We start from the raw sequence: 25,624 nt of genomic DNA, 5'->3' as shown, positions 1-25,624 counted from the left end.
ATTTAATTTTATTTTTTTCAGTGTTCCAAGATACATTGTTTGTGTATCACACCCAGTGCTCCATGCAATACGTGCCCTCCTTAATACGCACCACCAGGCTCACCCAACTCCCCACCCCCCTCCCCTTCAGGCCATTCTCTTAACAGCCCGCTGTGGCTCCCTACTGCTTGCAGAATGAAGTCAAAATGTCCTAAAACCTGTAAGGGGCTGATTCAGGATTTGAATCTGTCCCTGTCTGGTTCCAGATCCCAAGTGTGTCTCTTTTCCCGGGGTGGGGGGGAAGACTCTGCATCTTTGGAGAGCAGGTATGTATAGCTACCCTCTGAACTTGGCCAGCGGAGCAGCTGTGTCAGAGAGTAGATCCCCCATGACTTAGAGCCATGGAGCATCCGGGAATTTACATCCTGCTTCAAGGAGGAGGGAGGAAGGAAACAGGAGGCCAGGAGGGGAAGCAACAGAAATCACAAGACCTCAATGCTTACTGCGAGTCTTATAAAGTCTGTCAGTCCCCCCAGAGCTTTGACATCATGATGATGGCTATGGTATTGAGTCACTAAACTGTGCCAAGTGGTTGACACGGGTTTTGTCACTTCAGTTCACCAACAACCCAGTAAGGTGGGTTTTGCTGATTCTGGTGTTCAGAGATTAGAACTGCATAATTGAACGCAGACCTGTTTAGGGTTCAAGTTCATGTTTTCCTGCAAGGACCTGCTGTCTATCTTATTTAAAGCTTAGAAGAACCCTGGGAGGTGGACATAATCATTCTAATTTTACAGATGCTCAAAATAGGGCTCAGGGAAGTTAAGTGACTTTGTCCCGTAGGTCGGTGGCTGAGCCAAGGCCAAAGGCCATTCACCACAATCTGACCAGGATTTTCCCTTTGTACGATGTTGGCTATTCAGGTTTATATGGCTTGTGTGCTTTCTGAAGGCCTTGCCCTTTTGGGGGACACCAGGGTGAGTGGGCATCAAGAGGCCAGGGTCTCAGCCTGGTTCTACCAATGACTGGCTATATAACTGCCACAAGCTTTCTCTCCCTGGGCCAGGGTTATCTTTGAAGTTCCTTCCAGAGCTAGAATTAAACTCTTTACACTAAAAATATAATACATAGTTGTTGTGAACTTGTTCAATAATATAGAAAATATGCACATGAGTGGGGGAGGGGTGGTGGCTGGGCAGAAGGGGAGAGAGAGAGAGAATCTCAAGCCGACTTCCCACTGGGCACGGAGTCCGACATGGAGCTTGATCTCATGACCCATGAGATCATGACCTGAGCTGAAATCAAGAGTCAGACACTTAACCAAGTGAACCACCCAGGCACCTCTACTATAGTCTTTTAAAATAATATATCTCAGACACATGTCCTCATCAACAAGTCTTGCCACACCTTTAAAAATGATGAAGAGGAAGCCTCTCTCTACTTGCTAGTTGGGATGTGGCCCAGTTCATGAATCACTTAATAGAGTCAATCAGATCTACAATATATAAATAGATAAAAATGACAAATAGTTTTGCTGCAACATGGATATGTGTAATTCATTGTGGCATTTACATCATTTCTAGGCTTTTTTTTTTTTTTTTGCTATTATAAACAATGCTGAAATAAATATCTTGGTGCATATACCCTAACTCACATGTACATATATTTCTTTAACATGAATTCTTAGAAGTAGAATTGCCAGATCAAAGGAGACACACACTCAAAATTTTGAAGAGTGCTGCCAAGGTCGCTCCCCTAAGAGGCCAATGGATCTTGTTCTTCACGGTATAGGGGAGCATCCTGGAGGTGTTCGCATTTGTCCTACCTGAGCCTGGAGTAGAGATGTAGGTATTCTGACAGCCATATTGCAAATGAGACAACAGGAGCTCAGATGGCGCTGGGAGTGTCTCAGTGTCACACAGGAGCCAGGGGCAGAGCTGGGACACAAGACCTTGTACTCCTAGACCCTGAGACTAAGCACTATGGCCCTAAGATGATAGGTGTGGTGGAAAGAACTCTGACTTTGAGGTTACCACTCCTAAGTCTGGATTCTTGCCATGCAACTTGTCACCTCTGTGACTTTGGTGAAGATACTGAATCTCTTCCACCTTAGTTTTTCCTCTATGGACACTCTCAAGGAGGGACAGTTGTGAGGACTAAATGAGAATTTGTGTAAGGATCTGGCCCCTAGAAGGTGCTCTCTAGAACCTCCTCCCTTCTGGGGACCTGGGGCCAGGGAATTCTACTGCACTCTAGATCTCTTCTACATTCATCCAAGAAAGTCACTAAGGATTTACTGCCCAGACATGAACAACTCATAAAAATTATTGCCGAATATTGAAAAGACTTGCAATTCAGAAGATTTTTTTTTTTGTTCATTTAGAAGTGAAAAAAAAATGCTTCTTTGATTCAGCAAGAACTGGAGGTGTGGTCTTGATTGTTAGAGGGACAGGTCAAAGAGAATTTTAATTGTTCCTCATACAATTATGAAAATGATTTCAGGAGAGGTCAGATGGCTCTCAGCTTAAAACAGCTCTAGGACAAACGTGTCTCTCTGTGAGGTCACCAGAAGGTCATCGCATTGTTTGTAGCCTCATGGTGTTTTGAGGGCTCAAGGTAATGGAAGAAGTGGCAGATTGTTTTTAAAAGCCAGCCACAGTCATCTGCCTTCGTGTGTTCCCTCTGGGGACTCTTCTCCCACACTGACTCAGAGCTTGTCCATGTGACTTGCCTTGGACGACAGAACATTAGCAAATGCAGCAGAGACTTGAAAACAACCTAAGCATTACCTCTTGCCTTCTCTTGTAGGCTTGGAGCATTGAGTTCACCATACAAATAAGCCAAGCCTGAGCTAACGTGCTGGAGAGACTGTTTGGGAGGTAACTGAGGTGCCCCATCCCACAGCTTGTCAACCACACATGAGAAAAGGCCATCGTAGCTCATCCAGCTTCGGCCAGACCACTGGCTGACCGCGGATCACCAAGATGGCCCAAACCAAAGGGGTCTAGGTCACCCACAGATTGTGAGGAAAAAAATCAATGTTTTTATTTTAATCCGTTCCATTTGGGGATGGTTTATTGAACAGTGCACACACAAAAAAATTCAGAACCATGGACAGAGGTGCAGGATGTGGGTGTCTTTGAGTCTAGCCATGCACACACTGGCCCCAGGGGTGGGAGTAAGAACACTGGCTCAGGATACAGAGAGAGACAGAAGTGTAAAAACAAGAACAGCAAAAACCAACAAAAAACACACACACCAAAACAACAACAGCAACAACAACAACCCCAAAACCCCATGGCAATGATGCAAGTTCTAGTGAATCTTGTCAAACAGCTATTAATTCAGAACTCTCCCAGTCACAGACAAATCAGGATGGTTGGTCGGTCAACAAGTTCAGGACCTGGAGGCCTGGGGTTAGAAGGCTGGGGAGGCAGGGGACTAAGTTACTGGCCGCCTGGCCAAGACTCACAGGGAGACGATTTGGGCTCAGTTTTCTAACTGTGTCCTCCACCCTTCGTTCACAGTCTGGCTTACTCCTGATCCCCTGCGGAGAGTCAGACTGTGTTAAAGGAATCTTGAGTCTATAATTTCATAGTAATATTCTCTTGTTTTTTTTGGACAGTGCTTAGACCTTGAAAAATCCTTTCCTAGCCACATATTATGTAATCTGACTCAGTCCTTAGAGCCATTTCTGAGAAAAGCAGAGAATCCTGATGCATTCCATATCCAGTCCCCTTTCCCCTTTTAGTCTCTTGGTGTGTGAGCTGGGGGAGGGGAAGACAGCCAAAAGAACAGCAGGCGCCCAGACTTCTGCATGGCCGGTGTTCTACAACTTTCTAACTAGGTGGGAATTCAACATCCAGGCACATGCCATGGATTTTCTCACCCTTATGTTAAAATGAGAGGTCAGGGCCCCAGTCTTTCAAGCTCTGAATTCCTAGGAGTCTCAGAAAGCAGAGGAAACTCAGGACCTTTATTCATTATATGGGGTACTATTTGGGGGGTCTCCTAGAGCACCCCCTGTTTCCCTGGTATTTGTGCAGGTAGAGCCCCTCAAAGTGAGTGGCATGGTGGTAATTTCCACTTCTTACCATTCAGGATAGTCTGGGTCCCAGGGGCTGGATGAAGGGGCTGCTGGCTGATTCATATGGATAAGGCACACCCGCTTCGGTCCCCTAGGTGAGCTTTCTGCATGAGGTTGAGGGTCACATCTTCTCATTTTTGCCCCCAGGGAGGAAGGGGGTCTTCCTTTATTTCCTTTTGGAAACAATCTCAGAAGAGGCTTTGGGTGGCTTGGTCTGGGTTGGGGGTGCCTTCCTGGGGCCAGGCGGGTGGGAATGTTGTGATGGGAAGTTTCTTTCATAGCTCCATGGTTGGAGTCAGGAGAGAAATGGGCCCCAAAAGTTGGGGGGTCCTTATCAGAAGAAGAGAGAGATGGAGAGCGCATAAAACAGACGGTACCACTGCTGGTTTTCTTCCTTATTTTGGCGGTGACGAATGGACGCAGAGAGCTCCAGTACTCTGTCTAGCATTTGACAACCAAGAAGCAGAGGCTGGGATTTGAACCTGGGCATCTGACTCGAAAGTCCACAATCTTTAAACGGTAGTTTCCTACCTACATTCCATTCTCCTGTGGTGGCAGGCACGGGGGAGACATCTATGTCTCGTGGTGTTCTTTGTAAGGCAGCACTGTACTCGTGGGAGTTCTGGGCTGGGGATCAGGAGACGCATGCACATAAGTCTCACCCCTCCCCAGCCTTGCTGTGTGACCTTGAGACAGTCACTTTCCTTCTCTGGGCTTCAGGCTCTTCTCTGCCAAATGGGGTTGGTCATCCCTGAGTCCCTCCCATAGGCATTGAGGGGAACTAATGAGATAATGCTGTGAACGAGCTTTCAAAAGCTGAAAAGCCCACACAGATGTGAGGATTATTCTTGTGATCCTGGGCCCCACAGGATTAGCTTAAATTTATGACAACAGGGGGATGGGGGTTAACAGAAACGTCCAGATGTCTAGCAGCCTTGCTCAAATAACGCCATACAACCTGCTTTGCAAGGTGGCCCCCTGATTTATTTATTTACGGTGGGCAACTCATGCTGGGCTTCTGGCTCTTCATGAACTCCATCCTACCTCTCTCCCTGCTGCTCTGGGTCAGGGGTCCCTGGGCTCTCTTTATGACAGGGTGCAACCCTGGCCACATGGTTCAGCTCTCCTCCTCCTGCTTGCTCCCCGAGATTGAGAAATGAGGATGCTGAACCGCTTCTTCTCGGGACAACTGCATGCATGTTTACTGATTGTTTCCTGGGGGAGGAAGCACAGTCTGCTGGAACCCAGAGAGGACCAGAAGCTGCCGTCTAATTCCGTAGGAGCCCAATCCCATGACAAGAGGACTCTTGGCAGAAACTCTTTGAAATCGCTGTACAACGTGAGGCTAAGCAATTTTGTTTTTATGCTGTGAGACCTCTCCGGGCCTTTAATACACTAATGAGTTTTGCTTATCATCAAGAAGAGGATACAGCAGCCACATTTTCCAACATAAATATTTTTTTGGCCAGACTCCCCCCCCGCCCCCGACTCCACACCGGCAGAGCATCTGTGGGACTGGTGTCCAGCTGAACACACTTTGGGAGAAAGAGTGACCCAGTGTCATGCCCTCATTTCACAGAGAAGAACAGGAAGACCCAGACAGGGCAAGTCAGGAGGAGGAGGTGCCCCATCCCCTCTGTCCTGTCCACTGTCCCAGGGCTCTTTCCACAGCACCACCCACCCAGAAAACTCTAAATGCCTCCAAGACGGTCCAGGCTATTTTCCAATTTAGAGGTGCCACCGGGCCTCTGGAGAAGCAGAAACAAGTTCTTTCTTGGTAAAATACCCAGGGTAAGAGAGACTGTGAATGTGAGTGTGATCGGGAATGCTGGGGGTGCAGAGAACCTTTGGTTTTCAAGTTCACGGAGGACCAGATGAGAGGAAGTGGAATAAGAGGACCTCAGTGTGGAAACCAAGTGCTGCTCATGGGCCACGGGTTGCCATGGCTGTTCGTTAGCAGCTACTCTGTGAGAGCCTGGCGGGTCCTCTGGGAAACGTGGCCCAGGCAGCACAGTCAAGCTCAAGGGCAACCCGGGAGATGTCCAGTGGCGTGTTCTCAGGCTTCGGTGAGCGCGCCTGCTGGGGAGGGTGCTGCGGTTTGCAGCCAGGAGGGTGATGGCAGTCACAAGGACCATTCCTGAGGGCCTGCTGGGCCCCGGGAACTGTGCGGGGGCATCGTTCATCTACTTCTCACGCCAGCTCTGTAATGACGGCGCTGTCGCCGCCACTGCAAGATCTCAGGGGAAGGAAACAAGCCAGGAAAGGTGAAAGGAGCTTGTTCAAGGGTGTAGGGCTCGAAAGTGGTAGAACCAGTAAGGTTATCTCCCCAGCAGGCTGACTGCAGAACCCACAGTTTCAAACCACAATGCTCTGGGCTATTAGGGAGTCTTAGGAATTGCTGCTCTGATCGGCTATGAGATCCATGGAGATGCTTATAAAATCAGAATTTTGGCCTCCTCAGTCCTTTGCTCTACTCCACTATAACTAATGAAGGGCAGGTCCAGGTAGGACAACAGATTGGCCAAGGTCAACAAGGTTTGGCCGCACTAGAGGAATGGAATGGACTTTCCTGGAGGCGGAAGTGGGAACGGTGCGAAGTTGCCTCCTTCCCCAAGGCACCCCTGAGCCCAGCGTGACTCCCCTCCCCCGGCCCAGCTGGCAGCTTAGACCCAGCGCTTAGTGAAATCTGTGCCAAACGCCCAAGTCACTCTGCCTCCCATATGCTGAAGAATGGGACTGACCCCTCACAGCCACATCACCCCCCCAGCCATGCCCATCTGTTGATGCAACTTGAAGAAGAAAAAGAAAAAAAAATGTTAGCCACAGCTGAAATACTTCAAAATGCTTTTTGAGATCAAATAACTTTCTTGAATCATCACAAATCATTATGATTCCCTACATCAATACCCTTTACCCATTAAGAGTCTTTCCAATTCAATACACAGGATTGGAGGCCTGTCCGTGCCCACGTCCCTCCCCCACTCTGCGGAAGACTAGGCTGCTTCCAATTCCACGTGTATTAAGCAGTGCAGGTTGATGGATCTTTAAGCTTGCTGAACACATGTTGAGAGAAATAAAACCAATTTTATTTAGGAAACCAAGGGCCCACTCAGCTTGAAATTAGCTCTTCGGGTAATCTCCCTCCTTGTTCTGATCAAGCAAGCCATGGAGGCTTCACTTAGTAGCCCTGGAAGGCCCCAGACTCACGGGGGTCTAAGGTGGGAGAGGGGGAGGGAGCCCTCACTGGGGATCCCGGTCCCAAATCCTTTTGATTCGCCCTTTTTAGCACAGAAAGCAGCTCCTATCCAGGCTGCTTATGGATCAAAGCTAATCTGGATGTAATTCCCCGCCCAGCTCACTGCACCCTTAGCAACACATAAATACAGATTAAAGGGTTATATAAATGCAATTTTCTAATTAATCAGTGCAAATCCAGCTACTGCAAGGGACATAGATTTTAGCTTTTATGGGAAGGGTTTCTTCTTGGAGTTCAGTTTATAAAACACAAGTCCCGTTCCTGTGATTTCTAATGCTAGTGGTCATGGGGTGGCTGAGAGGGCCAACAATTCCCAGGAATGTCCCCATAGCAGGCCCCAAATCCTCAAAGGTCTCAACAGGGGACTTTGGACCCTGGACAATGCACAACTTTGTGTGGAATGGAAAGAGCCTGGGCTTGGGGCCAGTTGGTTCAGGTTCAACGTTGGCTTGATAGGCTGTGTGCACTAGAACGTGTCACCTAAACTCTCTGAGCCCCAGTATTCTCTTTCTTAAAAAGATGACGAGAAAGATCTGCCTCCTAGGGTTGCTACGGAGATTAAATGCCATATTTCAAAGTGCTTGGTGAATTGCTACCTGCTGGTGTTTGCAGTTGAGCACATTCTAGAAGGTGTAGTATGGAAGGAGACAGCCCCGAATCCCAGGACTGAGCCTCTCTACCTGGTTCTGGCAGAATTCTGTGGTTTAGGAATTGGCCTGCCAATGGAGTTGATGAATCCAGGAGGGCATGGTTTTCCTGGAGTTCCCACCCTCCTTTCCTTCTTGCCGGTTCCCCCTCGCCCAAAACTGCCCCAAAGGTCTGAATAGACAACTCAAGTGTTTGACCCGTCATATGCAACGTCAGCAAGAAAGCACATTTTACTGCGACGTCCATAATGGTGGGGGAGGGCCAGGTGTACTTTGCCTCACTGTGTCCTCCGTGGTAAATTTACATGTGGATACTGATCTTATCCTCTTTTTTTTTAGGAAGAAACTAAGACTTTTTTTTTTCTATCTTTTTTTAAGGTTTTAGTAGCTGATGTGGGACTCAGACTCAGGACCCTGGGATCATGACCTGAACCAAAGGCAGATGCCGAACTCACTGAGCCACCCAGGTGTCCTGGGAACTAAGACTTTAAAGAGACCCAATCATTCGCCCTATACAGCAGAGCCCTTCTTAGACTGACTGCCATTGCCCTTCCTCTTTGCTGCTCTGATGCTCTCCCCAGGCTGTGTGCTCCTGTGCACGTGTGCGCTTGTGTGCCCGTGTGTGTTCAGTTCCCAGGCACAGCCCTCCAGCACTCAGCCAGCCACGCTGCCTCAGGCCACCAACACCCAGCAAGCCCACGTGCCTGCCTATTTGCTGGGGAAACTTACCCGAGAAGGAGGCATAGGAAGAAATCCCACAGGAACGAGGGGAAATGAAACGTCTGAGAATATTTTCAAAGTTGAAAGATTTTAGTGATTTCACACCTGTGACCTGCTACCAGTGAAGCTCACCCACATCGCAGGCCGGAGGGTCCTGACGCCCATACTTTCAGCAGCGATAGACCGAATGCAACACTTGATGCAGACTTGGAACTCCATGAGAATCAGACAGCTGCTTTCCTCGCCATCATTCTCGCATTTGTCTTAGGCACAGGCTGTGACCTCTGACATCGCCTATAACTCTGGGCAACCCCTGGGCATTTCTGGTCCTCAGTATCCCCACTGGAAAATGGCAAAACAAAACAAAACACCTAAACCTAACCTCACCAGCGGGTTCTCCTGAAAGTCAAATAAGAGAATACGGGAGAACTTGCTTTTGGACAAACCCTGGGGTTAGTAGGGGTGGGACTGAGAAGAGGAGATCAGAGACAATGAACTCTTCTGAAAACCGAGGCTAGGCAAACTCAGGTTCTGTGTGTCCACCACCCTCTGTCCCATCAGAGATGCCAGGGCTGGGGTGGCCCAGGGCGCCCGAGGAACCAGCGAGCGCTGTCACTTTAAAAGCGGAGTGAAGTGTTCATTAGCAGGGCTATTTTTTCAGGTGTGTTCTAATTGTACTAATTAACTCTAAGGTAGATTTTAGCACTCCAGCCTCCATCGCTGCCTTCAAATGCCAAAACAAATCTTGCCATAATTACCAGCAATCCTTTTCATTACCGGCTGCCTAATTATCCTATTAATAGCACACCCTAAGAGACAGTATTTGCTTGGCAGGCAAATATTTGTTTTTAAATGAGCAAACACAAAGACAAACTGCTCTGTTTGCAGAAGGGTTCCAACATGCAAAATGGTTTATATTCATGGAAAAAATAATAATCCAAGTAAAACCAAATGCTTAATCCAGTTGAAGCATTTGAACATTAAAAATATTCTTTTTTTTCCCCCCCTGGTTCTGGCTCCGGTCCTTCTTTGCTGAGGGCTTGGGTGCTAGAAGGATTCTTTAAGACACCGCTGTGATAGAAAGTTGGAGGGCTTACTGGGCTGGGCTATGCGCAAAGAACGGATGATGGAAGAAACCAGTAAGAGGAAAAAGGCAACATCAGAGCTGGAAGGCAAACTAGGGAATCTTTGGGCTTGGGGCTCCCAGACCTGGCTGACCATCTGAGGCATCTGGGAAGGGACTGGTCAAAATGCAGCTTCCCAGGCCTGCCGATTTTTTTTCTTTTCCTTTCTTTTCTGTTTCTGTTTGGTTTTGTTTTTATGAAGGTCCCTAGGAGATTTTCACGTGCATCCAGGTTTGGAGCTCGATGGTCTCCTCTATCTGCTCCCTTCACGAGAGAGGAAATGCATGACCAGGGAGGCACCTTGGGTACAGAGCCTAGATGAGAACTGGGTCAGCCTGGAGGGTTGAAATACCCTTAATTCAACTTCTGTTCTTAATTAATTTACCTTTATTAAGAAAAACAACCAGGGCCACTGGGATGGCTCAGTTGTTAAGCATCTGCCTTCAGCTCAGGTCATGATCTTGGGGTCCTGGAATGGAGACCCACATCGGGCTCTCTGCTTATAGGGGCACCTGCTTCTCCCTCTCCCTGCCTCTTGGCCCCTCCCCTTGCTTGTGCTGTCTATCTCTGTCTCCAGTTTATAAATAAACTCTTAAAAAGAAAAAAGGAAAAAAAAAAACCAACAATGACCATTTGTGCTGAATTTGAGCCAAGTAGAGGTGTATCATTAAAGTGAAAATAAAAGCACCAGCCTCTCCAGCCCAGCCCGATTCCTCCCCGCCTCCTGCATCATGCTAGGGTGTGTTTGCTTTTCCTTCCCCTTCTTTCTCTCTTTCTTTATTTCTTTCATTTTATTTATTTTATTTTTTATTTTATTTATTAATTTGATACAGACAGAGAGAGAGAGAGCACAAGCAGGGGGAGTGAGAGAGGGAGAAGCAGGCTTCCTGCAGAGCAGGGCACCCCATGTGGGACTTAGATCCCAGGACCCCAGGACCACAACCTGAGCCGAAGGCAGATGCTTAACTGATTGAGCCATCCACATGCCCCAACTTCCTTCCAACAAGAAGGGAAGACCACATTCCCCATGAGCTTGAACTATCTGAGCTTGCTGACATGTGACCGATTTGTAACCTACAGTGGCGATTTCCCCCGGTCCAGCTCAAGCTACTTACTATTCGACATTTGTGGCTGTGTTCTCTTACACATCGGCAGTCTTGTCTGTAAAGGCGGTTCCTAATGTAACCAGTCTCTGCAGAGGGACCGTCCGGTGACTTCCACCCCGCCCCCGCATACAGACACTGGAGGCAGGGCTGTTACCGCGTGGGCCCCTTCCCTGGCCCGCTGACTTGCCCCTCCAGGCTAACTCAGGTTCTGGGAGGCCTCCTGACTTGTCTGTATCACTTGCATGGACGTTCTCGTTCCTACAAGGCTCTCGTTCCCACCCCACCCTCTTTTCTATTTGACTAGAGAGTCAAGATGTTGTCAGTGCCGTTCACTCCCTGCCCTCCCGGCCTCTAATAGTCAAGATACATCTCTGACCACCACCCTCCCCCCAAGAAGCCCTCATGGGCTCCCTACAAGCTCACGAACGCGGTCCTGCTGGGACAGGCACAGCTGTCTACCAATCGGCCCCCTCCGGCTCTCCTGCTTTGCTTCTGACCTGTGACGTTGCGCTCTGGGTCCGGAATGCCCGCCCAGCACAGCAAAAATCTGTGACTGTTTTCTCTTGGTCCCCACAAGACCCAGTTCTTCAGATGTCAAAGGCACCAACTCTGCGGAGCAGCTACAGGGTAGACGACACCTCCGTGCACCTACCCCTCTGCGAGCAGCTGGCGCAGAGCAGGGGCTAATTCAGCCCTAGCTGGTATTCCTGTTCTTAGAGCTGATTTTGTTTGGCTGGATTTTCCATTTATTTTTAAGTGATAGAAGACATGTATCATTATGAACAGTTTGATAAAGGAAAATAATTACTCCTAATCCCTTGCTACACATTATTATCTTTGTGTATTGCCTTCCAGTCTTTAATATATTTATTGTGATAAAAGCCGTAAAACATAAAATCTACCATTTTAACCACTTCTAAGTGCATAGTTCGGTGGTATCAAGAATCGTGATGCTGAACCACCACCACCACCATCCATCTCTGTAACTCTTTTTATCTTATAAACCAGAGACTCTCTACCCATGAAAGAGTAACTCTCCATCACCCCTCACCCATCTCCAGCCCCTGGAGACCACCCTTCTACTTTGTGTCCCTACAAATGTGCTATGCGGATGATCTCATACAAGGGGAGTCAGGCAGCATCTGTCCCTTGGGGCCTGGTTTATTTCACTTAGCATCGAATTCATAAACATCTTCCATGTCATGTCATAGAGCCGACTTGAACAGTCCGGCTGTTGGTTTAAGACAGATCTTCTTTACCATGTTAGAAAGATGCCTTTCTAGTCTTAATCTTTTCTTGGATATTTTAAATTAAGGGTAGGTCTGAATTCATTGAGTAATTGTTAGCAAACCTCAAGTAGATTTTTTAAAAATTTGACACTGAAATGCTGGGTTACACCATGACACCTGCCTATGTGAGTTGACTCCCTTGTCCCTGATGTAAACCCTAGTAGATCTTGGGGAACTGTTCTCCTAGTAGGCTGCCAAATGCCGTGGCCTGTATTGTGCCTGGAAGTTTTACCTCTATATTCGCCTTTTAGATGTGTTACTATAATCAGAAATTAATAATCTGGGTTATCTTTTTTGGGTATTAAATATATATATATAAAACATATAAATATATATATATTTATTATCTAAATTCATAAATAAATTTATTTATTTGACAGAGATCACAAGTAGGCAGAGAGGTGGGTGGGGGTGGGGGGACAGGCTCGCTGTGGAGCAGAGAGCCCGATGCGGGGTTCGATCCTAGGATCCTGAGACCATGACCTGAGCTAAAGGCAAAGGCTTTAACCCACTGAGCCACCCAGGTGTCCCAAAATTTATAAATAAATTTATATATATATTTACATATATTTATAAATTAAAAATATGTCTGTAATAAATATATATATCCTCTGTGAATTGTTTCTTCCTTTTGCATTAATTTGCACAATTATATTTTAATATTTTAATTGATTTTAATGTGCTATTATCTTCTTTTTCTTGAGTTCTCCATTTTGACTCATCTCCAAGATGACTAAGCATGCCTTGAAAAAAATTGTTTTTTCCAGGAGAGACATGTGGGTGATTTATTTCCTGAGGCTTTCATGTCTGAAACTGTCTTTATGTTGACCTCTCAGATGAAAACAAATCAGTTGGATAGGGAATTCTTGGGCTTCACTTTTCCCCATCCAGATCCTTTAAAAAAAAAAAAAAAGTTCCCTTTTCCTCTTGTGTATGGTGCCATCAAGCAATTTGAGGCGAACCTGGTTTGGTTTTTTTTTTTGTTTTGTTTTGTTTTTTCATCTTGAATGCTGCAAAGGCATATTTTCATTTCTGAAGTTTCAAAGTTTCCCTAAGATAAGTCTTTGTTCATTAGGTTTTGCTACCAACAGCCAGACTATCCAAATCAGGTCTACGATACAACGTGAGGATGTTTAAGGATGTGATGGTAAGTGAAGGAAGCCAGGCCCCAAGAAATGGTGAAAAGCCAAAGGTTTTTTCTGTCTTGAGATTGAGTATTGACTTTATTCCATTTGCTCAGTTTTCTTCTTCAAGGCGTATCTTACAAGCAACGGGTAAAATCTCTGTCTAGGAGTGCAGGTGTAAACCTCTGGCCCCATTAAAAAAAAAAGATTTTTAACTGAAGTGTTAAAATTTTACTTATTTGCTTTGTAACTTATATACAGTAAAATGAAGTCTCCGGTGTATATAGCTTGATGAATTTCAACAAATGCTTAGCCATGTAACTGCTACCACAGTCCAGAGACAAAATATTTCTGTCACTCCACACAAATTCCCTCAGGATGATCCTTGCCAACCCCAGCAGCAGCTCCTGGCAACCACTGATCTGCTTGCTGTCATCCTGCTGATTTTAGAAAGAATTACTCATTTTACTTCTAGAATTATCATACACAAACATTGCCTTTTCTTTCTTTCGGTGTCCAGCATGGGTCTATGAATTTTTGTGCACATGGGGTTCCTGTGACCACCACAGTCCAGAACACAGTCTGATTCCGTCTCCCCCAAAGGACTCGTCACACGGTCACCACTGCCGCAATTTCTTCTCCTTCAAATGTCATATAAATAGAGTCATACGGTAGGTCACCTTTGGAGACTGGCTTCTCTCACTTCACGTCATGTCTTTGAGGTCCCTCCAAGTTGTTCTTTATACCAGTAATTTGGTCCCAGACCAACGAGGAGCGTCCCTTTGTTTGGATGGCTCACACTTTCATTGTCTGTTCACCATTCAGTTTTTAGGATCTTGTGAGCATCTGCCAAGAGCTTCTGACCTGCCCCACCCCACTCAGTGCAGCCCGGGTGCCTGCTCCACTCGCCTCCCCCCAACCTCGCCACCCCCTTCCCACTACCTCCTTGCCCCACTAGGCCAAGTGCACCATCGGTCCCCTGGTGTCGTGAGGTGGAGGTGGGGGAGGGGTGGGGGGCTGCCTGCTACTCTGGTCAGTGTAACCAGTGCCCGGTGACACACAGTCGCTGGGGTGAGCCGAGGGCTCTTCTGACTTTCCTTCTGACTCTGAACTTACCTCTTTGGGGGTGGGGTGGCAACTGCCCCCCATCTGTTTGTCAGTCCGGCCCTGCAGACTGGGCAGCCAGTACAAACTCCCCAACTTGGGCCTGTGCCCTCCTCCTCTCGGTGTCCAGGGTGACACTTTGTGATCAGTAGAGACATTTGAACCGTGAGTTGAAAAGGGCCCACTAGGCATCGCTGGCCGGCCCTCAAGTTCACCCACAGCACGTGGGTCCCGAATCTTTGCTGCTTTATCTCTGTTGGCTCTTTCCTCACCAGCAGAGAGGGACCAGTATGAGCCGGGTCCAATCTCTCCCATCACTCGAAACACAAACACGAGAAAACACCAGCAACTACAAAAAAAAATCAAAATTTCACCCTGAGAACCAGCCCCTCCTTAGCCCATTCAGTTACCAAAAAAAAAAAAAAAATTTCCTTGAGAGCCCTTTTTATTAAAAGAATATCCTACAATTATTATCCCCACTTTCCCACATGTGTTTATTCTGGCTTTTTCCCAGAAAGTAATTTTTATAAGTTTTAAAGTTTTATGATTTTTATAGCTATCAAAATAATACGTGCTCTTTGTATCAAATGTGTAAAGTTCACGCAAGAGTAAAGAAGTTGGAAAAAGAAACCCCAATAACAACAGTCAGATTCTTACCCAGACGCAGCCATGAATAGTATTTCAAACACATTTATTTCACACTTACTTAAGGATATTTTTCTTTCCCTACATGATACTGTGCTGTATACAATTTGAGTATTGACTTTTTTTTTCCTGAACACTGTATCAGGAGCATTTTCCTATAATATTAAAAACACTGTTCGAGACATTCTTTTAATGAAATCATAGAATTTCATCTATGGATATAGAGTGTTTTACCTAACGATTAACTAAATGTTGGATGTTTAGACCATTTCTAGTTTTTCACTGTCATAAGTAATAGCATGGCTTGCTTTGCCAATTTAAAAATTATCCTAGGACCGAGCACCTGGCTGCCTTACCCAGTAGAGCACGTGACTCTTGATCTTGACGTCATGAGTTCAAGCCTCACATTGGGCATAGATTACTTAAAACAATAATAATAATAATAATAATAATCACCATCATTATCCTAAATGGGTTTCTAGAAGGAGGATTATTCCCTAAACAAATACAAACACTAAACAATACACATACAAAAACAAATGCAAAAACATGTTGCTAACCTGCTCTCCTGCAGTGTTGGAGCCAGGCACGCCCTGCCCAGGGGGCGATTCGGAGCACCCCTCCCCCAGGTGACTGGTTGGCCCTGACGTCATCCTCAGATCAGTCCTACTGATGCAGGAGGAGGTGGGCTTGGCGTCTTGCGGTTCTATTTTGCCTTCTCCAAGTGCTGTGTGGTAACCCAGGAGGAGGACATGCCCTATTTTATTTAACTATTCTCCTTCTGTTCATCATTTAAGTTGTTCCTAATTTCTCACTGTCCTAATTGGTGTTGCTTTGAATATCCTTGTGCATAAATAATTCACATGGTTGCTTGTATCTTTCGCCCATATATCCTCAATGCTCACCCCTCAGTTCCCTCAGGTCTCTGCTGCCTGCCACTTCCCCAGCGCCTTCTGCTACAGAACCCCTCTGCCTGCAATTCCTGACTCCCTCCCCCTGCTTTATTTTTCTTCCAGATTACTCACCTGACAGGCTGTTGATCCCTTTGCCGTCTGGACCCCGCCACACCGTGATGATCGTGATGCCCCTTCACAGAGGCATAGATTTCTATCTGTTATTCTCAAAGTAACACATGCGCATGAAATCAAATTTATAAATTGAAAAATGAGATAAAGAACACCCAAAACACAACGGTTCCTATTTTGATGTATTTCCTCTGGTCTTTGGTTGCTGTTTTAATTTCAACATACTTAAAGCCATACTGTATATAAATTCTGTAACAGCTTTGTTCAATTAGCAGAGTGCCTTAGGTATCAGACCACAATCTCACGCCATGCGCATGTGCACGCGTGAGCATACACGGCCACTGGAGACGTCACCCACTCAAGCAGGTTCGGACCCCTGCCACAATGGAAAGCTCACTTCTGGCCTCCCCATCTGTAAATGCACTGCCACCATCCAGCCTTCCTCTACCTGACCTCCAGTGCCCTTGAAATGCCTCTTGAAGTGATCATGGTCTTGGGGCGCTGTGACCCCACCATCTTTTCTTTCTCCTTTCTTTGTTTCAGTCATAATTGGTGGCATCGTATCCGGCTGTGAAAGGTAACCTTTTCACTTAATATAAATTCAAAGCCCCAGGATTTATCACTTGTTTTTGGATTGATGGGTCTTGGAAGAAAGTTTACCGCATTAAGTGTTTTAGGACAGAAGGTAACATGTTTTGAGGATTTTTCCAGAGGGCACTGCGACGCCCCTCTCCCCTCAGAATAGCGTGCATCACAGGCTTGCTGACCTCCTACCCATCCTCTTTCTCCTTCTACTCTCTTTTTGTTGTTGTTGTTGTTTGTTTTTTGACTTATTTTTTCTCTTTTAAAATTGTGGTAACATATCCATCAGACTCGGCATTTTAAACAATAACTCGCATTGTTGGGGACCCTTCTCCAGAACATTGTAATCCTCCCAAACTGAAACTTGACCCACGGAACGATGACAGCCCATTCCCTCCTCCCCCAGTTTCCGGCAACAGTGGTCCTCCTTTCTGTCTTTATGTTTTCGACTTTTTCCAGGTACCTCACGTAAGGGGCATCACACAACATGTGGCCTTCCACATCTGATTTATTTCACTTATCCTGATGTCTTCAAGGCGGTCTCTGTTTCCAGAGTTCTTGCTGTACACGGCTCCAGGACCGTCCTCCCTGTGCCCAGGTATCCTGAGGAGGTGTGGGGTGTCAGTCATTACCCATAACGGGGACTTCCGGCCTCATTGTCAACAGAGAGGGGAATGGATAAAGGGAAGGTTACCTGTAATCGAGGGCATGGAAGAAGAAAGATCTGGAGCACTGGCCGGGGGAGAGGGAGACTGGGGAGCCGTGGGGCAGAGGTCAATTTGGTTAACCAAGATGTCCTGGGAGTCTCTTGAGAATGAGGGGTGACAGACAAGGGTGATGTCACATCAGACTCACAGCACTTAAAGACCATAGGATGTCATGGCTGGTAGGGTACCGGGAATGGTGGCTATAGTCTCACCAGGAGGGAGTCGAGGAAACAATTGCTGTTCTCACTCGAAGCCCTGGGACCCCATTTCTCCAGAAGTCCCCGCTGTTAGCGGTTGGCGGGCGTCCTTTCAGCCTTTTCTCTACGCCTCTCCATGTGTGAATACGGACACAGAGAATTGTACATGCTTCTCTGTGTGTGGGTCTGTGCGTGCCGTACCCTACATGCAGTCCTGCTCTGTGTTACTGCAGCTTGCCTTTCACCCATGGTATATTCTGGAGATCACGGCACAGACGTGCCCACAAAACCACTTTGTTCTTTTCCATGTCCGTACAGCAGTCCAGAGTTTGGATATCGCTTTGACTGCTTTAACGGAGACCACGCGGTGGCCATCAGGCCCAGTGACAGGCCTTCCCTGTGTGTCTGTATCTTCACTTTCTCAATCATGCCCTTATCAGTGGATCTTTCGATCAATCAACGAGGACAGGGAATCTCAGGAAAGGCAATGATCCACCCACGGGCTCTCCGTGAGCTGGGCAGAACTGGGGTCTCCTTCCCTCCCAGTACGGTGCTCTTCCTCAAGCACTGGCCAAGGTGTCCACTGGCCAAGCCCTGGGTGCCCAGGACAGCCTACCCAAGGGGTCCTCCTGGAGGACTGGCTATCCCAGCCACACTTGGCTCGGCATGTGTCCCAGATCTCGGCTTGCATGGAGAGTGGACACTAACTCTCACAGCAAGCCAGAAGGCTTGGCAGGACTCAGGCTTCTCCTCCCCGCCCAGAAACTGACACGCTCGCACCCCAGAGTGCGCCAGGCCGCAGTGGAGCCCGTGAGCCCTACAAGGCACACTGTGTGACTGCCTGGGTTGAACCCCACCTTGCTGGGTGAGGTCTGGCTCCCTAATACCCACCTTGTGCCCCGTGGCACTGCCAACTCCGCCATCCTGGTGTGAGGCTCAGAAGCTTAAAATACACCCCAGCCAGATGTCTAAAAGGAACGTGTGACAAATGGTACCGCGGTATGTCTTGATGATGCTAACCGAAGCAATGGGTCTGTAAGACCCAAAGGAGGGAGACGGCAGGGTGGCTGGGATGTAGGGGATGGTTTGTAATATGGCCTAAGAACCGAGTCTGGTGCTCTCGCCTTTGTCCCCAGAGATGAATCTGATACGTCCACCAGGCACAACAGTGGCTATTTTAATGAACCCAGAAGGAGGTCCGTGTGGCCTCAAGATTGATTCAGATCAATCGGCTGTAATTGTTCTGTCCAGCCCAAAAGCGGTTAGGTGATTTAAACCCAGAGAGACAGACCGAGGCAGAGAGAGAGGGAGGGAAGAAGGCCAACTCTGAGGCATCTGGGGGGAACTCTCCCCCTGGGTCCTCCCGGGGCCAGCTCCTTCCTTGCCCATCTCTCGCCACTCTTCAAGACGCCAAATGCAATCGTGGACATTTTCGCAGGAAGAAATGAGCCTGTGGGTTCCGAGGTGGCTTTGGGGTCCTCAAGTCATGCCCGGGTGCAGCTGATTTATTAGGGAGATGGAAGAGCTGCGCCCTCCCCCACTCGTCTGTCACCACCTCCCACCATGGGACGGCTGCACGTCCATGTAACTGGAGAAAAGAGGGTGAGTGTGAGGCTACCTGGGACCTCATTCCAGGGCTGGGCCCATCTCCACACGCAATGCACACCTTTCCTGTGCTGCGCCTCAGTTTCCCCATCTGCCCCGGGAGGAAGTCAGGCCAGGGACGAAGGCCCTGAATAGGCCAGGGCTTCAGCATCAGCCGAAATGCAGGTAGCACTCCGGCTGAGCAGGCTGGAGCTTCCTCCTCCAGCACCCCCGGCTACTTGTCTTGCATTTCGGCTGACCCAAGTACCTTGCAGAGCCCCAGAGCTGGGCGAGGTTAGCCTCAGGGGTCACGAACTCCACGGGTTCCATTTTCCAAGGTCAAGGTCAAGAGGGTGGCCTCTGAATCAGACGTCGTTGAGGTTCTCTTTCAGTTCTGACTCTTCCTATTCGGATGACTTCAGGTTTAACCCGTCCCAGGCTGGGCTTTCTCATCCGGAAACGGGGAGAGTAACGGTGTCTAAATCCTATGGTTGTCGGCGGGGGCGAAGGGACGTAATGCAGACAACGCGTTTGGCACAGTACTAGCAGGTGGCAAGCCCTCCGTTAAAATTCCGTCCTCCCGTCTCCTGGGTAGACACGCGGATACATGCCTGTCTGGACGGATCAACGCGGGCACGTTTCCACCGGCGTCTCTCACGTTCTGACAAGTCGTGGAGGGAAGCAGCAGAAGCAAAGGTTTGCTCTCACGGCCCTTGTCATACTCCTCTCCGTGGACGTGCTTGCCCTGAGGGGTTTATATCCTAGATGGTTTTGTAGACATTTAGAGACACGCGTGTTAATATAGAGACGCGTGGTGGGTTTTCTTTATGAATAGCATATGTATGCTTTCACTTCCTGGTTTTTTTTGTTTTTGTTTTGTTTTGTTTAACAATGTGTCTTGACAAACACATTTTTTTTTCACATAGATCTATTCCATTAAAAAAGCAGAAGAACCATGCTGCAAAGTTGCCTGCAGTATGGGACGTATTAGGTCAACCCCCTTTGTGGATGGACATTCAGGTTGGTCCTTCTTTTCTTCCTGTGAGGGCAATATAGGGATGAATTTCTTTGAATTGTTGCTTGTGGGCATCTGCAAGTATTTCTGTGGACAGCGACCCAAAACTTTCTTGGTTGAAGGGCCTATTGAAGAATATTTAAATATTTAAAAATAAGACATTTAAAATATGATGGATTATGCCGAGCTGCTCTCCAACTAAAATATGGCAATTTGTACGCTGGCCAGCAACCCATAAGACCACTTCTTCAGTCCACTTCCAACACCGAGTATGTTCCTCCAACCTGCCCCTAGTCTGGGCCAGTCTGATGGGTGATAAGCAATATCTCATTATTGCATGAGTTTTGAATTTCCTGATTACTTGTGAGCACGAGCATCTCATGGCTTATGGCATTTCTTCTCTGGGAACGTTCCTTCCACATTCTTTGCTCATTTTTCCACGAGATCATTTGTCTATTTTTCTTATTGATCTGTAAGTGCAATTTATATATGTGGGCTATTATTTTCTGGTCTTTTATTCATGTGACAAATATTTTCTCCTTAGTCTGTCTCTTGTCTTTTGGCTTCGTGTTGTCCTTCATCATTCTGATGACACTTTTATGTGGTCAAATTTGTCAGTTACCATTGAGACCTAAATCATTTAAAGATATATTCTTCCCCCAAGATTATATTTTCTTTTAATACTTCAGTGGTGTCATTTATTATTTGTAGTGGTTTCACCCATAGACATTTTTCTGTGGGATATAGCGTGAAGTAAGAAACCTAACCTTATTCTTGCTTGCCCAGGTGGCTGCTCTGTTTCCCCAACACTGTTTACCCCATAGTCTATACGTCTCTGACCGCTGTAGTTAGCCACCTTTCTCATATAATCAAATGCCATTTATATGTGGCTTCAAAATTGGCAGCTCCCAGGCCAGATCCAACTCTTCTTTGTCCCATTTAACTGTGTTCGTTGTTTTGAATGTACAGTTAATGTGTTTTGAATTTTAAAAGGTATGGAAGGCTAGTCCAGCAGAGGCCTGGTGGCTGGGCACCAAAATCTGCTTTTCCTCTCTCCTTGGGCACTTCCGGCCTGCCTTGCAACCGTGCTCATGGGACCGGCCACAACCAATAGAATGGGAGCGGTGCTCCTGGCCTCCTCTGGCTCTGGCCCGTCTCCTGTGCCTTCCTCTGTGCCTTCCTCTGTGCCTTCCTCTGGCTCTGGCCCGTCTCCCATGGGCTGAGACAAAGAGCAGTGTGCTTCCTGTCTTGTGTTAAAGCCACCATCAGCTGGAATGATGCTGCTTCTATGAAAGGCCCACCCTGGACTATTAGATGATTAGGGAAACACCTTCTCTTGTGATTGAGCCACGAGGTAAGGGAGTCACCTTTTTTTTTTTTTTTTTTTAAGATGTATTTATTCATTTGAGAGAGAGAGAGCACAAGCAGGGGGAGTGGGAGAAGAAGAAGTAGGCTTCCCGCTCAGCAGGGAGCCCGATGCGGGGCTCGATCCCAGGACTCTGGGATCATGACCTGAGCCCAAGGCAGATGCTTAACCGACTGAGCCACCCAGGTGCCCGGGGAGCCTACTTTTTACAACAGTTCATGCTGGTTCTCACTGGAGTGTTCCTCTCCTAACTATGTCTCCGGACCTTCAGTTTTCCTTGCTAGACACAACCGATGTCACTAGCCTCTTGTGTGTACTTCTAAATATATTCTAGACATTTACGATTGTATATACATGCTCATGGATGGATGGACATGTATATATAATGTATTATTATATAACATTATATAATGGGTATATAATATAATATATAATAGTATGTATTATGTATAATACATAATATATAATATTTTATTATTATTTATATATATATTTTTCAACCAATCATGCAAATGGTAGCCCACCATTCTGTGCCTTGCTTTCTTCAATTAACTGTGCTCTAGTGCTCTCTCCCCATTGGAGCTTCCTTGCAGTCTTAGGACTGCATGGCATTCCAATGTGGTAATCCCCTGTACGGAGATACTATCATTTATTTAATCAGCCCCCTACTGATAGACATTTGGGTTGTTTCCAGTTTTTTTTTTCCTACTGTAAACAATGCTGTGATAACTTCTATAACCTGTTTTGCAAGTGTTTGCATGTATTTGTAGGCTTAATTTCTAGAAGTGGAATTTCTGGGTCAAGGGTATGAGCATTTATAATTTTAAAAGCATGATTAAATTGCCTACCACAGTGGTCCGGGCCAGGTTACGCTCCCATGGCCAGTCCTCTCACACCCTCATTTGCATGGGGGAGGCAGCAAAATGTTCAATTTTGCCAATCTCATAGATGAAAGCCAGTATCCCATTGGAGTTTTAATTTGCATTTTTCATATAATGAGTAACGAACATCTTTCAGTGAATTTCTATTCATATTCTTTGCCAATTTTTCTCTTGCGGTGTTGCCTTTTTTCTAAAGGAGTTCTTTATGTATTAACTTATTTGCCCTTTGTCTATTATAGGAGATATAAGTTTGTTTTTTTGCTTACCAGATTATCACTTAGGTTTTGTCTCTGGTTCTGATGGCTTTTGCCATGAAGAAAGCTTTTTATGATCAAACTTGTCAATTATGCTTTTTTATGATTTTTGAGTTCTTTTCATATTTAAAAGGTATTACCCACTGTAAAGTTATAAAACTATTCTCCAGTGGTTTTTCCTATTACTTTAAACGTTTTCTTATTAAAATTTAAATCTTCACTTCACCCATTTAATTCATCAAGTATGCACTGACCACAGACTACGTACCAGACACTGTTCTAAGCCCTGAGGACACAGTAGTGACTACAACATTCAAAATGGCTTCCTGAATCTTACCTTCTACAGGGGGCAAGCAGACAATGAACAACATAGGTAAAGTAAGTGGTATATTATATCAGATGGAGATTATTTTTGTGTGAGACAGAGGTGTAGATCGAGTTTTTTTTTTTTCCTAGGTGTCTAACCAGATCCCCCCATCATCTGTTGACATAACCCATGCCCCCATCTTGACATTTCCTCTTGGTCATATTTTCAAGTCCCTTATGTATCTGTGCCGGTTTCTAGAATTTCCTTTGGGTCCCATCTCACTGTTTATTCACATGCCAACACCACTGCTCTAGCCACTGCAACTTCATATCATGTCTTCCTGCCTCATAAGGTTCATCTCCCCCATCTCCTATTCTCTTTTTCAGAATTTTCCTATTATTGCTTATTTATTTTTTTAGCACGCACTTTAGAGTCACGTGTCTGTTCCTCCCAAATCATTCTTAAGTATTACTTTAAAGGTATGGACTAACTCAGGGAGAATCAACATCCTTAGGATGGTGAGTCTTCCTATCTAAGAGCATGGTATGTCTTTCCATGTGGTTAATGTTAGGGTCCGTGATCAAAGGAACGAGACTGACACAAAGCGAAAGTCAAGCAAAGCTTTATTTCGCACCAAGCATCGAAAATCAAACCAACCAGTCAGGGCCGTCTCTTACAAAGAGGCAACGACGACCAGGACACCAACCCCGATTACTTCCCTTACCCGACAATTCCCCCTACCCGACGATTCCCGCTACCCCACGACTCCGGCTACCTAACAATGGCTGCCACCCCATGGCCCCCCAGGTTAGCCTGCATAAGCTTAACTATCCTTATGAGAGTTATGCCTCCTCCATGGTCTGCTGAGTGTATTTCACACTATTCGGAAAGAATGCCTCATAGGAACTTCCAAATCCATAGATATTGAAGTAACAGCCCATAGGCAAACTCTTCAGCAGCAAAATCAGTGTTTCCTTGGCTGCCTCTATGCGTAGCTGAGAGTTATCTTGTTTACTTATGGGGGACTGCATACTTCCTGAGCGGTCCATGAGGAAGATGAATTCTCCAGAGATGACAGGTGACTGAGCTTCTGGGATATTTGGGTAGAAACACACCATCACAGACGGCTCTTTCATGAAACCATCTGCGTTGTCTCCAGGTTGCCCCATCTCCACAGCTACAGTGGGGGTATGCACCTCACTGTAGTAAATCAGGAGTTCCACATCTCCATCGAATTTGTGTCCATCAGCCAGAAGTCTTATCTTCTCCAAGGTACTTGGTAGGACTGAAGGGGCAGTTGGACTGGACCCTCTCAATGCCATGCTGGGAACTGACAGTCGCAACCATGCTGAGTGTATAGGGCAGGTCCTCCAAAGGAAGGACAGGAGTCTTCATATCAAGGCAACAGTCCTCAAATGATCCAGAGCCACGGTATCGAGGATTCAAGACAGCTGGGAGCATGTACTGCAGGGCTCTATCTGCTTCCCAGGGGAGCTCCTGCACACACTTCAGGGTGATTGCTACATTCGACCCCGGGTTAGGTTCCCCACACTGTAACAGAAGACGTCCTTGGAGTACTTGTCCTCCTCCAGCAGGAAAGCTTGGCGGCGGTTGCTGGTGGCCCTCTCACAGATGCTGGGGGCCTTTGTCTTCTCCTTTAATTCTGCTTTAATTTTCTCCCCATCCAACTTGGCCTCAAAGCTGTAGATAGCTGTCATCATCATCCATGGGGAACACAAAGAAGGTCTCCAAAGGAACTTCCTCCTCATTCTTATAGTTTAAGGTAGCAGACACACCAGCCACAAACTCACGAATGGACAAGGTCACAGAGATGCTCTTCAGGGGTACTGGTTCCTCTCTGTGGGTTAGTAGGCCACCCTGGAGCACCATGGTGATGCAGGACTACAAGGGTGGCTTCCAGGTGAAGAGAGAGCGGAGAGCAGTCTCCTACTGTTGGGGTCCGTGACCAAAGGAACGAGACCGATGATGGCACTCCTGGTGCCGCTCCCCCACGAGGCCGCTTCTCGATGATGATGCTCCGGCAGCACTGCTCCCCACCGAGGCCGCTCCCCAGCTGGCGAGGCAGCTGCCCAGAGAACCAACGAACGCTGCTCCTGACGAACCGACTAACGAAAAAAAAAAAAAACCCACACTACCTCACAGACTGACCTTTATAGGGATGGCCGAGCCTGGCCCACACACAGGTGGCCAATAGGACTGCAGCACACAGGGAAAGCTGCACGGTCACGCTCGGCCAGCAATACGGACGGCCAATAGAATTCCAATTTACCATAGTAAATATGTATGCGCCCCACTGATAGGACGTCTCCATCCGGCTGGCCCGCCCCTACATCCGGGGTCTGCAAGCAAGTTCCTCCGGGAGGGGCAGGGTCAATCCAAGTCCACAACAAAAGGGCTCCCTCTGCCCAACCAGGCCCCTATAGTTAAGTCACCTGTTACATCCTTCAGGAGCATTTTAAGTTTCTTAATTGAGTTTTTGTGCATCATAGCATTCAGACGTTTTCCCCCAATACCGAAAACATTGAAGAATTGAGAGAATTCTTTTTTTTTTTTTTTTTAATATGGATTTTTTTTTTCCTTCTTGTGCAAAGGGGAAGATCTGGC

General features: G+C 46.9%; 1 pseudogene; it reads right to left on the bottom strand.

Annotated features, from left to right (window-relative positions):
- Positions 1 to 23,770: 23,770 nt before the first annotated feature.
- On the bottom strand, positions 23,771 to 24,944 carry LOC123943519 (annotated as a pseudogene).
- Between the last annotated feature and the right edge of the window lie 680 nt (positions 24,945 to 25,624).

Source organism: Meles meles, chromosome 6, assembly GCF_922984935.1.
Source record: "Meles meles chromosome 6, mMelMel3.1 paternal haplotype, whole genome shotgun sequence".
In the NCBI taxonomy this organism is placed as follows: Eukaryota; Metazoa; Chordata; class Mammalia; order Carnivora; family Mustelidae; genus Meles; species Meles meles.
This window is presented reverse-complemented; position numbering and strand designations above follow the sequence as displayed.